Below are 14,569 nucleotides of genomic sequence, written 5' to 3' on the forward strand. Positions count from 1 at the left end.
TAAAATTAAAACCAGCAGATGCTGACCTAAGATTGGTGGACTAGCAAACTGTATATCATATTCCTGGAGCGGGGAGGGCACAAGTCATTGCAAAGAAATTGAGATCATTATTAGCAGAACATAATCTGATCTGCTTAAAATAAAGATTCTCTTATGATCCCCAAATAGGTTCTACTTATTGTTATGATTTAGGAATGCTTTCTCTCGATTGCATTGTTTTGTCAATTGTACACTTCAGGCCACGCTCACATTTCAAGAGAAGGAAAAATGGGGGTAGTGGCCATAGGCAGCTGAAATCAGTGCAGCAATGTGTAGTAATACGGAGGGCATAGAGGTTCCGGTAATGTAAGTGTCCTATCCACAGAGATTAAGAACATGTGTTTCTAAGAAAGAATTGGGCAAGCATTGTAAGTTTCAGTTGGAAGCTATCTAAGCTGAGGGGCAGAAGATAATCTTACGCATGGATTTAATGAGATGAATTTGAAAGTAGTTAAATGTACTTCCCAGCCCAAAAAAGTTTGCTAGCAGAAGATAGGAGTATGGACTAGATCAAAAAGAAAATGGTTTACAAAGGATTGTTTCAACTATAAAAACCGCGTGCAAAAGCCAGAAGACTCTCTAAAAATAATTGGTTGGAGGTACAGCTATGGGCCTTCAGGAAAGCAAAGACCCAATGCAACAGAATTAAAGGATATAGCTAAAGAGAGTATTGCCTCAATGCTGACAAAGAATGACAACAGCCATTTAAAGGGTCGTATTTAAGGGGTTTTGGGTCCTGGTTAATGAGACCATAAGAGGTTTACTACCAACACTACATTTTTTTGCCTTGAAACAATCATGTTAATAATTTATTGTCAGATTGTATGAATCTAAAAATGTTGCAGAAGTCGGGAAATGGGAATGGGTTTATAGTGTCAATGAGCAACTGTTGAGTATGATGCTAGTAAAGGTAGTAAGGTAAATCATAGTTTACTCTAATACTTCCAGGGCTAGTGGTCGGAATAATTATTTTACTGCTGTAATGTGTATGATCTCTGTATGGTTGGCAAACATGCTGTGTTTTTAGATGGGTTACAAATACCAGTAACATTTCTCATACCTGACGTGGTGAAATCATCAAGTCAATACAAAAAGGGATCTAGAATCGACCCAGCCAAATATAAATGACAATTTAGATATCGATACTGAGGGGGGATGGTTAATTACTACTGTTATGTTCCAGTTTCTATTTTTTATTTATATGCTCAAACTAAAACAGATTGTCAATTCTGGTTAGTTGTCACTCAAAACATGTTACAGTGTCCAGAAGACCATTTTATTTATGCAGGTGAGTATAATCAGATTTTTGATTGTTTTATCAATATAAATGTCTTCTCTACTCATGTGCCTAATAAGTCTCAAAAACTGTTCCTTCTATTGAAGAACACACACTAACTGATGCTTGGAGACTTTCCAATCTTACTCCATGGGAATACACATATTATTCCCCAGTGCACCATACACTGTAAAGAATAGATCAGTGTTGGACCAGGCCCTTTTATCCGGGTCACCCCCAAACTGTTTGCCTCCTTCCTCCTATTTTTACTGACCTGTTTTTGTTCGCTTCAGGACTCTGAGCACTTTAACACCGCTGACCAGTGCTAAAGTACTTATGATCTCTGTATACATTGTAATGGTGATTGGTTTAGCCATGATTTACATATTTGGTTTACTAGTAAGTGTAGGAAAGTACCATCTTGCCTGGCATGTTACCCCCATATTTCACTGTATATATGTTGTTTTAGTATATGTGTCACTGGGGCCCTGGCTGGCAGGGTCCCAGTGTGCCCTGTATATGTTCCCTGTGTGATGACTAACTGTCTCACTGAGGCTCTGCTAACCAGAACCTCAGTGGTTATGCTCTCTCTGCTTTCCAAATTATCACTAACAGGCTAGTGACCAATTTCACCAATTCACATTGGCATACTGGAACACCCTTATAATTCCCTAGTATATGGTACTGAGGTATCCAGGGTATTGGGGTTCCAGGAGATCCCTATGGGCTGCAGCATTTATTTTGCCATCCATAGGGAGCTCTGACAATTCTTACACAGGCCTGCCACTGCAGCCTGAGTGAAATAACGTCCACGTTATTTCACAGCCATTTACCACTGCACTTAAGTAACTTATAAGTCACCTATATGTCTAACCTTCACCTGGCGAAGGTTGTGTGATAAGTTACTTAGTGTGTGGGCACCCTGGCACTAGCCAAGGTGCCCCCACATCGTTCAGGGCAAATTCCCCGGACTTTGTGAGTGCGGGGACACCAATTCACGCGTGCACTATACATAGGTCACTACCTATGTATAGCGTCACAATGGTAACTCCGAACATGGCCATGTAACATGTCTAAGATCATGGAATTGTCACCCCAATGCCATTCTGGCATTGGGGAGACAATTCCATGATCCCCCGAGTCTCTAGCTCAGACCTGGGGACTGCCAAACTACCTTTCCCGGGGTTTCACTGCAGCTGCTGCTGCTGCCAACCCCTCAGACAGGTTTCTGCACTCCTGGGGTCCAGCCAGGCCTGGCCCAGGAAGACAGAACAAAGGACTTCCTCAGAGAGAGGGTGTTACACCCTCTCCCATCTGTGCCCATCTTTGCATAAGCTAGTCTACACCGGTTCAGGGATCCCCCAGCCCTGCTCTGGCGTGAAACTGGACAAAGGAAAGGGGAGTGACCACTCCCCTGACCTGCATCTCTCAGGGGAGGTGCCCAGAGCTCCTCCAGTGTGCTCCAGACCTCTGCCATCTTGGAAACAGAGGTGCTGCTGGCACACTGGACTGCTCTGAGTGGCCAGTGCCAGCAGGTGACGTCAGAGACTCCTTCTGATAGGCTCTTACCTGTGTTACTAGCCTATCCTCCTTCCTAGGTAGCCAAACCTCCTTTTCTGGCTATTTAGGGTCTCTGCTTTGGGGAATTCTTTAGATAACGAATGCAAGTGCTCATCAGAGTTCCTCTGCATCTCTCTCTTCACCCTCTGCCAAAGGATCAACCGCTGACTGCTCAGGACGCCTGCACAATCGCAACAAAGTAGCAAAGACGACTACTGCAACCTTGTATCCCTGATCCTTCCGCCTTCTCGACTGTTTTCCTGGTGGTGCATGCTCTGGGGGTAGCCTGCCTCCTTCTTGCACCAGGAGCTCTGAAGAAATCTCCCGTGGGACAACGGAATCCTCCCCCTGCAACCGCAAGCAACAAAAGACTGCATCACCGGTCCTCTGGGTCTCCTCTCAGCACAACGAGCGTGGTCCCTGGAACTCAGCAACTCTGTCCAAGTGACTTCCACAGGCCAGTGACTCTTCAGTCCAAGTTTGGTGGAGGTAAGTCCTTGCCTCCCCACGCTAGACTGCATTGCTGGGTACCGCGTGATTGGCAGCTGCTCCGGCTCCTGTGCACTCTTCCAGGATTTCCTTTGTGCACAGCCAAGCCTGGGTCCCCGACACTCTAACCTGCAGTGCACAACCTTCTGAGTTGTCCTCCGGCGTCGTGGGACTCCCTTTTGTGTCTTCGGGTGAGCTCCAGTTCACTAATCTTCCAAGTGCCTGTTCTGGTACTTCTGCAGGTGCTGCCTGCTTCTGTGAGGGCTCCCTGACTTGCTGGGCGCCCCCTCTGTCTCCTCATCCAAGTGGCGACATCCTGGTCCCTCCTGGGCCACAGCAGCATCCAAAAACCCTAACCACAACCCTTGCAGCTAGCAAGGCTTGTTTGCGGTCTTTCTGCGTGGGAACACATCTGCAAGCTTCTTCATGATGTGGGACATCCATCCTCCAAAGGGGAAGTTCCTAGTCCTCTTCGTTCTTGCAGAATCCACAGCTTCTACCATCTGGTGGCAGCTTCTTTGCACCCTCAGCTGGCATTTCCTGGGCACCTGCCCTCTCTCGACATTGTCACGACTCTTGGACTTGGTCCCCTTGTTTCACAGGTACTCAGGTCTGGAAATCCACTGTTGTTGCATTGCTGGTGTTGGTCTTCCTTGCAGAATTCTCCTATCACGACTTCTGTGCTCTCTGGGAAATATAGGTGCACTTTACACCTACTTTTCAGGGTCTTGGGGTGGGCTTTTTTTCTAACCCTCACTGTTTTCTTACAGTCCCAGCGACCCTCTACAAGCTCACATAGGTTTGGGGTCCTTTCGTGGTTTGCATTCCACTTTTGGAGTATATGGTTAGTGTTGCCCCTATACCTATGTGCTCCTATTGCAATCTACTGTAACTTTACATTGCTTGCATTACTTCCTTTTGCTATTACTGCGTATTTTTGGTATTGTGTACATATATCTTGTGTACATTTGGCATCCTCATACTGAGGGTACTCACTGAGATACTTTTGGCATATTGTCATAAAAATAAAGTACCTTTATTTTTAGTATATCTGTGTATTGTGTTTTCCTATGATATTGTGCATATGACACCAGTGGTATAGTAGGAGCTTTGCATGTCTCCTAGTTCAGCCTAAGCTGCTCTGCTATAGCTACCTTCTATCAGCCTAAGCTTCTAGAAACACCTCTTCTACACTAATAAGGGATAACTGGACCTGGTATAGAGTGTAAGTACCCCTTGGTACCCACTACAAGCCAGGCCAGCCTCCTACAGTAAGTCCCTAGTAAAGTGCACCAGAGGTGTCTAGGACCTGCAAAACAAATGCTATTAGTGGGCCTGCAGCATTGGATGTGCCACCCACATGAGTAGCCCTGTAAACAAGGCTCAGACCTGCCACTGCAGTGTCAGTGTGTGCAGTTTTATTCTGCCAATTCGACCAGCAATTGTACCCACTTGTCAGGCCCAAACCTTTCCTTTTTATACATGTAAGGCACCCCTAGGGTAGGCCCTAGGTGGCCCCATGGGCAGGGTGCAGTGTATGTCGAAGGTGGGACATGTACTGATGTGTTTTACATGTCCTAACAGTGAAATAATGCCAAATTAGGTTTTCACTGTTGCAGGGCCTATCTCTCTCATATGTTAACATGGGGGCTGTCTTACAATATCTTTTAAGTGTAGTTTCCCTTTGGAAACGGATAGTTAATTGGAGTTTGGTGTCTCCGAACTCACAATTTAAAAATACATTTTTTGGTAAAGTTGTTTCTGAAATTGCCAGTTTGAAAATGCCACTTTTAGAAAGTGGGCCTTGTCTTGTCTAAACCATTCTGTTTATTCCCTGTCTGTGTCAGACTGACAGTTTGCCCAATCACTCCTGGGGTGTGACATCTAGGGATACTCTCTGTGGTGGGGTGGTGCAGAACCCTGGGAGTGGGGGGAGGGAAGGGAGAGGAACACCTCTGATCCCAGTTCTATCCAAGGGTACGGACTCTAGGTTGAAGGGCCAGGTTCAGGGTGCCCCCCTGACCTGGAGGGAGAAGCAATGCTAGTTATCCCCCTACCACTTTATCTCCGGGGGGTACCTCTCTTGGCAGGAGGGTGCAGAGCCCTAGAAGACGGGGCAGGTGGAGGCCTGCCTCACCCCTGACCCATACCTAATCTAAGGTTGTAGACCCTGGGCAGGCGGATCAGTGTCAGGAAGCCAACCCTTACCTAGTAGAAGGGAGAGTAGACAAGGGTACCAGGCACCTGGGGCTACTGCCCCCACTCTCCAAAGTCACAGTGGTTAGAGAGACCTGAAAGGCATGGGGCCTGGCTTCCATCCCTGACAGATGTCAGTGGCCATTGTGATTTGCTGTCCTATTGGACAGAGTTGCCCCTGATGTGGGATAGGAGTCACACACCATGGGTGGAGGGGGTCCCACCACTGTGTTGGCCATGGTGGTACTGTCTGCCCACTGGGATACATCTGTGAGCAAAGTTATGCTAAGTGCTGCCCCCATGGTATCCACAGGTGAAGAGAAGGTTTCCCTATGGGTTAGCTTAGTGGGCCCTGCGAGTATGAACAGTGGGATCCAACTGGGCTTAGGATGGCATAGAACTGGAGCATGCCATTGCTGCTGCAGGCCAAGGTCAATGTTCTATCTCCCCAATCAGGGATGTCCCCTGGCTTGTGGCTGGTGGTAAGGTTGGGTTGGGCCTGGCTCTCTTTGCAGTGTCATCCCCAAACTTTTTGCCTCCTTCCTCCTATTTTTACTGACCTGTTTTTGTTCACTTTAGCACTGCTAACCAGTGCTAAAGTGCATGTGTGCATGTGTTCTCTGTATAAATTGTATTGGTGATTCGTTTATCCATGATTGGCATATTTGGTTGACTAGTAAGTCCCTAGTAAAGTGCACTAGAGGTGCCCAGGGCTTGTAAAACAAATGCTACTAGTGGGCCCGCAGCACTGGTTGTACCGCCCACATGAGTAGCCCTGTAAACATGGCTTGGACCTGCCATTGCAGTGTCTGTGTGTGCAGTTTTAGTCTGCTAATTTGACCTGGCAAGCTTCCCTTTCTATAAATGTAAGGCACCCATAATGTAGAACGTAGGTAGCCTGATCGGCAGGGTGCAGTGTATGTTAAAGGTGGGACATGTACTGATGTGTTTTTCATGTCTCAACAGTGAAATACTCCCAAATTTGTTTTTCACTGTTGGAATACCTATCGTTTTCATAGGTTAACATGGGGGCTGCCTTAAAATAAATATCTTTTATTTGCTGTTTCCCTTTGGGAGCAGAAAGAAATGTAGAGTTTGGTGTCTCTGAACTCACAATTTGAAAATATGTCTTTTGGTAAAGTTGGGTCTTAAATTGTCAGTTTGAAAATGCCACTTTTAGAAAGTGGGCATTTCCTTTCTTAAACCGTTCTATGATTCTGCCTGCTTGTGTATTCCCTGTCTGGCTCAGACTGACACTTGGGCTATTTGTGAATCCCCTCTATACAGTGACACAAAGGGAGCTGGGGTGTAACCTGCATATCCTGATGGGCCATCTGGGCTGGAATGGAGGGAGGAGTGGTCACTTACACCTGAATGGTCTGTGCCTGCCCTCACACAATGCAGTATCCAACCCCCTGGTGTGTGTCTGGGGCCAGGCCTGGGCAAGGCAGGATCTTGTGAACAACAGAGACTTTCCTTTGAAGTTTCCATACTTCAAGGCAAAAAGGGCTTTAAGTAGTGGACCCAAAACCCCAGACTTTTAGATTTATTTCTGAAACCATGAGGAACCTCTGTCAAGGAGAAGAGCTGAAGAGCTTTAGAAGGAGTACTGCCCCTTTGCCTGTGACTGTGCTTTTCTGAGTTTGCTTGCAGTTGCTGCTTCTGCCTGAAAGGGATCAAAGACTGGACTTTGTGGTATATTCCTGCTAGTGAAGAATCTCCAAGGGTTTGGATTGAGCTTGCCTCCTGTTTAGAAGTCTCACAGCTGAGACTCCTGCCCGGCCAAGTGGTGCCCTATCCAGTCCCCGGGTCCTTGATAGGTGAAGCTGATGGAACAAGGACTGAAATCCACACACAGGGAGCCATTTGATGAAAATTTCTGTGCGCCACCTGCAACTTGGCTAAAAATTAACACACCGCCTGCCTTGCGGCTGATTTCAATGCATTACCTGCATCACAGCTGCAGATATGGTGCAACACCCGCTTGCGGCTGCTGAAAACCACGCAAACCTTGGTGGGGCGGTTTTCCATCACTGTGCGACCAGAATTTCTCACGCACCATCACTGGGCATTAAGGTCATTGTGAACCTGCACGGATCCAAGGAGCCCTGTCTGGAAATCAACGCGTTGCTCTCTTGTGAGAGAGAAAAACAACTCATTGCCTACCCTACTGGAGAAGACATCAAGCACAGCCTCACTTGCGAGTAAGGAATTGATGCATCGCTGACTTTTCCGACGCACGCTCACCAGTGTGGCTTTATTTTTGACACAAACCAGGTACTTTGTGAAAAAAAGAATTCCGTTGTTTTCTATTGGGCGAGAATCTATTATTTTGAAAATTCATATCTTGACTTGTGTATGTTGTATTTTTGTCATATTGGTCTTGTTTGATTTAGATAAATATTGCTTGTTTCTAAACTTGTGTGGTGTCCATTTTGTAGTGTTTTCACTGTATTACTGTGTGTGTTGGCACAAATACTTTACACATTGCCGTTGAGATAAGCCTACCTGTGTGTGCCAAGCTACTAAGAGGGTGAGCAGGGGTTATTTAAGTGTGCATCTCCATTGCCCTGACTAGAGTAAGGGGCCCTGCTTGGACATAGTGTGAACTGACTGCCAACCAGAGATCCCATTTCTCTAGATCTCTAATTCACATACTCTCTGCTGAACTCTACACAATGCACAAATGGGTTCCATGCTAATCATGCATTTGTTTCTGTTGAATTAGCTAGCTTACCTAATACAGTGAAGCCTAACAGATGGTGATTCAATAATTCACTACAATTAGACACTGCCTTTACTTCTTTTTCTTCTTTGTTCAGTGACCTTTCACATTTAAATTGAACAGATGAGATTCATTTTCACTGTATTTGGGATGCTTTCAAAATGTCATCACAAGATTTTTCTGCTAGATGCGTTTAAAAATAAAAGAAGATTTCAGAAAATAAAAATAATTAACGTTTTGCAAAATGTAAACAGTTGATACACACATATTATACTTCTAAATCCAAGGATAGTCTACAAAAACCTATCAACTCTAAATTTCAGTTCAACACATTTTCTACTGATAATGCATCCATTTTCCTACTCAAGAGGTCATGAGGTGAAAACAAGTCAGGCAGACTGAGAGCAAATTATCCTAAAATCAAAAAGAACAAGAACAAAATTTAATCCATCATGGATACTTACTGAAATCAGCTGCACAAAGATCTGGGCATACCTAACAAATGTGTTTTGTTTTATAAAACTTTGTAAACCTCGGAACACATCCCTGCTGACCCAGATATTACAAATCACTTTTCATCCATACATAAATCCTTTGATCCTCACCTGGATCTCTCCAAATTAGAGGTAGACATTACTTTGACAGAGCTTCATACCACTATATTCTCTCTCAGATCACACCCCCTGATCCTGAGAGTTTCACTCCAGAATTTTTCACACACTTTTCCTCCATTTTCTCTTCTCATTACTTCCTTTCTCCATAAGGTTCAATCGTCTGTTTTTTCAGATGCCTTTATTTGTCTTATTCCAAAAGAAGTCAAAGACCCACAGTTATGGAGGAATTATAAACTTGTCTCACTCGTCAACAGCGATTACAAAATATTTTCTAAAACTATTGCGCTTTATTTAGAATCTCTTTTACCCAAATGTCTTTGGAAATAACATTCTGGTTTTGTAAAGGGGAGGTGCACATCTGATAATACTTGCCATTGTTTATTGTTCTGTCTAAATCTTCATCTTTGTTTCATTAGCAGCAATTATTTTAGATGTCAAGGAGGCCTTTGATTGTTCAGACTGGTCTTTTATTTTCCATCGTCTCAAATGGTTCAGTTTTGGGCTGAAAATCCTTACGCTAATTTCCCTTTTAAATACATCAACACAAGTGGCAATAATTTCTAATGGCCTTACTTCTTCTTACTTCACTTTGACTAGAGGTATACATTAGGGTTGCACCTTTTCTCCCTTTCTCTTCGACCTAGCAGTGGAGACCTTCATCTCTATGATCAGACTAAACCCAGAGATATTGGGTATTTCATGAACACCCTGCAAATTAAAATGGCTGTTTATGGGGACAATATTCACTTATTTCTTTCCAATCCTGCTTACTTATTTCCAGATTTTCCACACACAGTGATTGCCTATTCTCTTATCTCTGGTTATAAATTAACTCAGGATAAATACATTTTACCCATAAGAAAATAGCTTTCAAATAAGATTGCTTTATAATGGCATGATTTTGATTTTGAATGTAACAGCTCTGCTGTAAATTATTCTACTGAGAACCTGTCCAGCTCCATAACAGTCCACCAGCCATATTTAGATGTTGGCGGTCTTATAGGTGAGTGCCCACATTCTTCACAACGTCTCCGCCAAGAAACCCCACCTGCATCAATGGCACCACAGGGAAAAGTCAGTGATAGTGGGACCCCAGCCACCTTTTTCTGCCGCGCTGATTTGGATGTGCCTAACTGCCAAGCAAAAAGTGTCAGTTCAATCTCCACACTTGAGTTGATGGAATGGGGGAAAATGAGGTAAAAACGTACCTTATCCACAGATTTAATTTCCGTTTTCGACTGGACATGACTTGACAAGTCCTGCTGTCACTTCTGCCAATAACCCATGGAGAAAACAGTGCTCCCCCATTGTCAGACTTGAAGGTAGGGATGCTGCATTTGCATTGTACATTGGGTGGGCACTGCACATGAGGTCGGGACTACTGCAGCATATACATGTCACAGTAATTTGTTTCAAATTACTGTCGCATACACATGTCTGGAACATGATTAGGTCACAAATAGATGGGGACACACTAACACAACACACATGTCTCACACATACACACATGTCATTGTGGTGTCATTATTCATTGCCAAATGCAAGGTGGAACCACAATGACGGTACAGTCACACTTGTCAACGGTGTCCATGTGTGCACAGTGCAAGGGGACCTGCACTGGTAAGGATGCGCTACCTGTCATGTATGTGAGTCAGTATGTGTATGTGTGTGTGTGAGATTGGATTAGCTGGTTGAGGTGGAGGGAGTTGTAGTGGGTGATGTGTTTGTGTCTGTATGTGTGTCACTTGCAATTGGGATCAATGTTGTTGTGTGTGTTGTGTTGCTGTGTACAACATTCTGGTGAGTGTTATTGTTGTGTTGTGGATGTTGTCCTGATGTGTGTAGTTGTGGCTCTTGTGAGTGTGTTTGTGTAGCTGAGTGTGTAGTTGTGTTGGTTGTTGTGGTTGTGTCATGCATGGGTGCAGTGTCAACAGTGTGTGTATGTTGTGTCATGGATGTATGAAAATGGGTGCGTTCATTATGTATTGGTTGTGTGGTGTTGGAATGGTAATGGAGACAGTATGTATATGGTGTGTTGTGTACAGGAACACATAAGGTTAAGGAAGAGTGTGTGTGTGTGACTTGTATTCCACAACCACTGCCACTGGCTGTTGTCCATTGGATCCACTGAGGGTCTCCCTCTTTACGTAATCTGCCAGGATGGCACCACCTGCACAGCTGAAACATCTAAATATGGTTGATGAGCCTTCCTGACAGCTAGGAAGGAAAATACATCTAAATATGGCAGGCGGAACACCGTTGACTTTTTTAGTCCACCGCGGCCGCAGCTTGGTGATAATACTGTCAAGATCTAAATTAGGCCCTTAGTTCTCCTTGAATAGAACAAAAATTAAATACTTGCGTGTTGGACTTTTGGCCTTACGCAGCGTCATCCCCAGTCATTTTGCCTCCTTCCTCCTGGTTTTTCTGACCTCTTGCTGTTGGCTCTAGGACTCTGAGCACTTTATCACTGCTGACCAGTGCTTAAGTGCAGGTGCTCTCCCATCTAAAGTTGGTATGATTGGCTTATACCTAATTGGCATATTTAATTTACCTCCCTTGTACAGTGGTATCTCTATACACAGGGCCTGTAAATTAAATACTACTAGTGGGCCTGCAGCGCTGCTTGTGCCACCCGCTGAAGTAGACTTTCAAGCCTGTCTCAGGCCTGCTAGCGCAGGACCTGTGTGCGCAGTTTTCTCCCACAGGGACCTGGCATCTAAACTTACTTGCCAGGCCCAGAACTCCCCTTTTACTACATGTAAGTCACCCCTAAGGTACGCCCTAGCTAGCCCTATGGGCAGGGTGCCATGTATGTAGAAAGGCAGGACATGTGCCATATTGCATGGCCTGTCCTAGTAGTGACAAACAGCCTAACTTGGTGTCTCACTGCTGTGAGTGCTGCCTTCTCATAGGATTGCATTAGAAATGCCTTGCCTTATGCGTAAGGGGTATTGTCTGATTTATGAGGGGTAGCGTAGGCGTGTTTGGTATGGTTGTGATGGTGATAATAAATGCTGCTTTATTGGTGTGGGTGTATTTTTTATTACTATCACAGAAATGCCACTTCTAGAAAGTGCGCATTTATCTGTGCTTATGACTCTGGTGTTTTGCAGCTTGACTCCAATCCACGTCTGGGCAGAGTGACAGTTGAGGCTTTGTGCATACTTTTCAGACAGCCTGTGCACAGGGAGGGTGGAGGTGTCACAGAGGTGCATCTGCATACTGAATAGGCTAAGAGAAGGGAGAGGCGGGGCACACCTGCATTTATAAAGACTGTGCCCCGGCCTCACACAATAGGGTCGTTAACCCTCCACTGATGTTTGGAGCCTGTGCTGAAAGGAGAGAGGGGGCACTCCCAGAACCAGTTGTAACTGGCTGGAACCTCCTCTCCCTACCATTGTAAAACACTGTAAGAACTGACTATAAGTACAGGGGAATTTTCCCCACAATTTGGAGACTCTTGGAATCATCTTGGAACTGGACACCAAAGGCTGAAAGGACTCACCAGGAACCGCCATGGACTGCTGCTGCTGTGCTGACCTGTGACCTGCCCGGTCACTGTGAAGGTCTTGCCACTTGCTGCCTTTCCCTTGTGCTGGCCTGTAGCTGGGCCCTCCACCCGAGGACCTTGTCTTAAGATTCTGCTCCCCAGGGGCAGGGTGCTGTGGCCCCTGACCCCTGCATCCATTTCTTCACGAGGGGTGCTTCTCCGTGGTTGCGGCTGCCATAGCGCTGATTGCAGCGAGCTTATGGTGCCCTGGGAGCTCGTAGGCTCCTTGCTGCATTGTGCCCTTTTAAATAAGATCACAGCAGCGGCCCGTGAAGCTGGAAGAACACTTGCGCACCGCATCGGGTGCAGGTGAGTGTCTGCTTGGGCCCCAGGAGGGGTCCGATCTTCTTGTGGCTTCATGGCAGGACCAGGGGAAGGCGCGGTGAGTGGCCCCTGGCCTCTGCGTTAGGAGCAGGATGCTCCTTTTCTGCTGTTAGGTAAAACGGGCATTATTGTGCCCCCCCCCTTGGTGGAAGGGCCAGTGGAGGCCCGGGGGGGCCCCCAGAGATCACAGGTCCTGGGAGGGGCCTGTCATTAAACTGGAGGGGGTGCGTGGTGCCCCCTCCTGCCCTAAGTTGTTTTTGCTGGCTTTGGCCCCCCTCGTCAGGGCCGGTTGAGGCCCTGGGGGGCCCCCAGTAATCACGGTCCCCGGAGGGGCCTGTCTATAAAAGAGAGGAGGTACATGTCACCCTCCTCTGACCCCAGAGTATAAGGGAGGCCCCCGTTTTGCGCATAGGAGCGCCGGGGGCCCCATTGTTTGCCTTCTAGGCACTGGAGGTGCCTTCATCTAACCAGGTACTGTTTAAAGGACCAATATAGTTGCAATCCAAAGTTCTTTCTACGGACTTTTGTTTGATTCATATATTACCTACCTGCGTTTGATGTTTTTACATATGTGTATGCAAATGTTCCTTTTATGGACATGTTTGCTAATATGTTTTTCTAACTTGCCATATGTTTTCTAATGTTCCTACTATGGGCATTTTATGATATTCTTATGACAAGTGCTGTGATGTAATAACGTGTTTTCCTGACTACTGCTTATGTTGCAGAACACTGAGTAACCTGTGTGTTATGTGTGACTACTGCTAGGTTGCAGAGTAACTAATGTGTAACGTTCTGACAACTGCTAAGGTAGCAGGATAGTACTGAAAAGTGATGTTTGGTCTGATAATTGTGTTGTGTACAATACAGTATATTTTCATATAATCTGGTGTTGTGTTTCCTTTGTGGTGGGGGATATTGCATCACATGTGTTGTGTGTGTTGTGCAAATGCTTTACACATTGCCTCCGGGTTAAGCCTGACTGCTCGTGCCAAGCTACCAAGGGGGTGAGCAGGGATTATCTTGGACATGTAACTCCCTTGCCCTGACTAGAGTGGGTAAGTTCTGCCTGGCTGAGGTGCATACCCTAGCCAACCAGAAACCCCATTTCTAACATTGCGTATATGATTTTCTTAATCACCTTAAACCTCTATTTCATTAAGTCTAGATATTTGTGTTCAAAAATCAACATCGTTAGTCAATCGTTGGCATCCATTACATCATTCTTGGTAGGGGTCGCTTGAATACCATAAATATGCTATTGGTACCTATTGTTTTATACACTTTCAGAAATTCAATTATCCAGTCCTTCCTTGTATTTTTTGAACAAATAAACTCTAAACTTTCTTCTTTTTTATGTATTAGGAAAAAAATGTATATTGGAATTGAAATGTTCTAAATCGGACGGTGGTGTACATTTTCCTGTTGTGAAGTAATCTATCAAATGGATTTTAAATTCCTCTGAACATTACTCTCTGTGGGAAGATTTAGAAAAAAGTTTTCTTTCTTCCTTTACTTTTCGTGAATATCTAACTTTCTCGAGGAATCCTCAGACTCTCTCTACCCAAATTTAAACATCTGTGTAGACTGTTGGAGCCCTTTTATCATAAAAACCTACTGATCCCACTTTCTTCCTTAACTCTACAATATGTCACAAGACGTATATCACAATAAACCATTTTATTTGAAAGCTTGGAGGAAATCTGGTTTCATATGGATTAATCAACTTCATTCCAATAATTATTCCTGACATTTACACAAGATGACAATCTTTTTAATCTTCCATCTTCATT

This window comes from Pleurodeles waltl, chromosome 4_2 (assembly GCF_031143425.1).
Source record: "Pleurodeles waltl isolate 20211129_DDA chromosome 4_2, aPleWal1.hap1.20221129, whole genome shotgun sequence".
Classification (NCBI taxonomy): Eukaryota; Metazoa; Chordata; class Amphibia; order Caudata; family Salamandridae; genus Pleurodeles; species Pleurodeles waltl.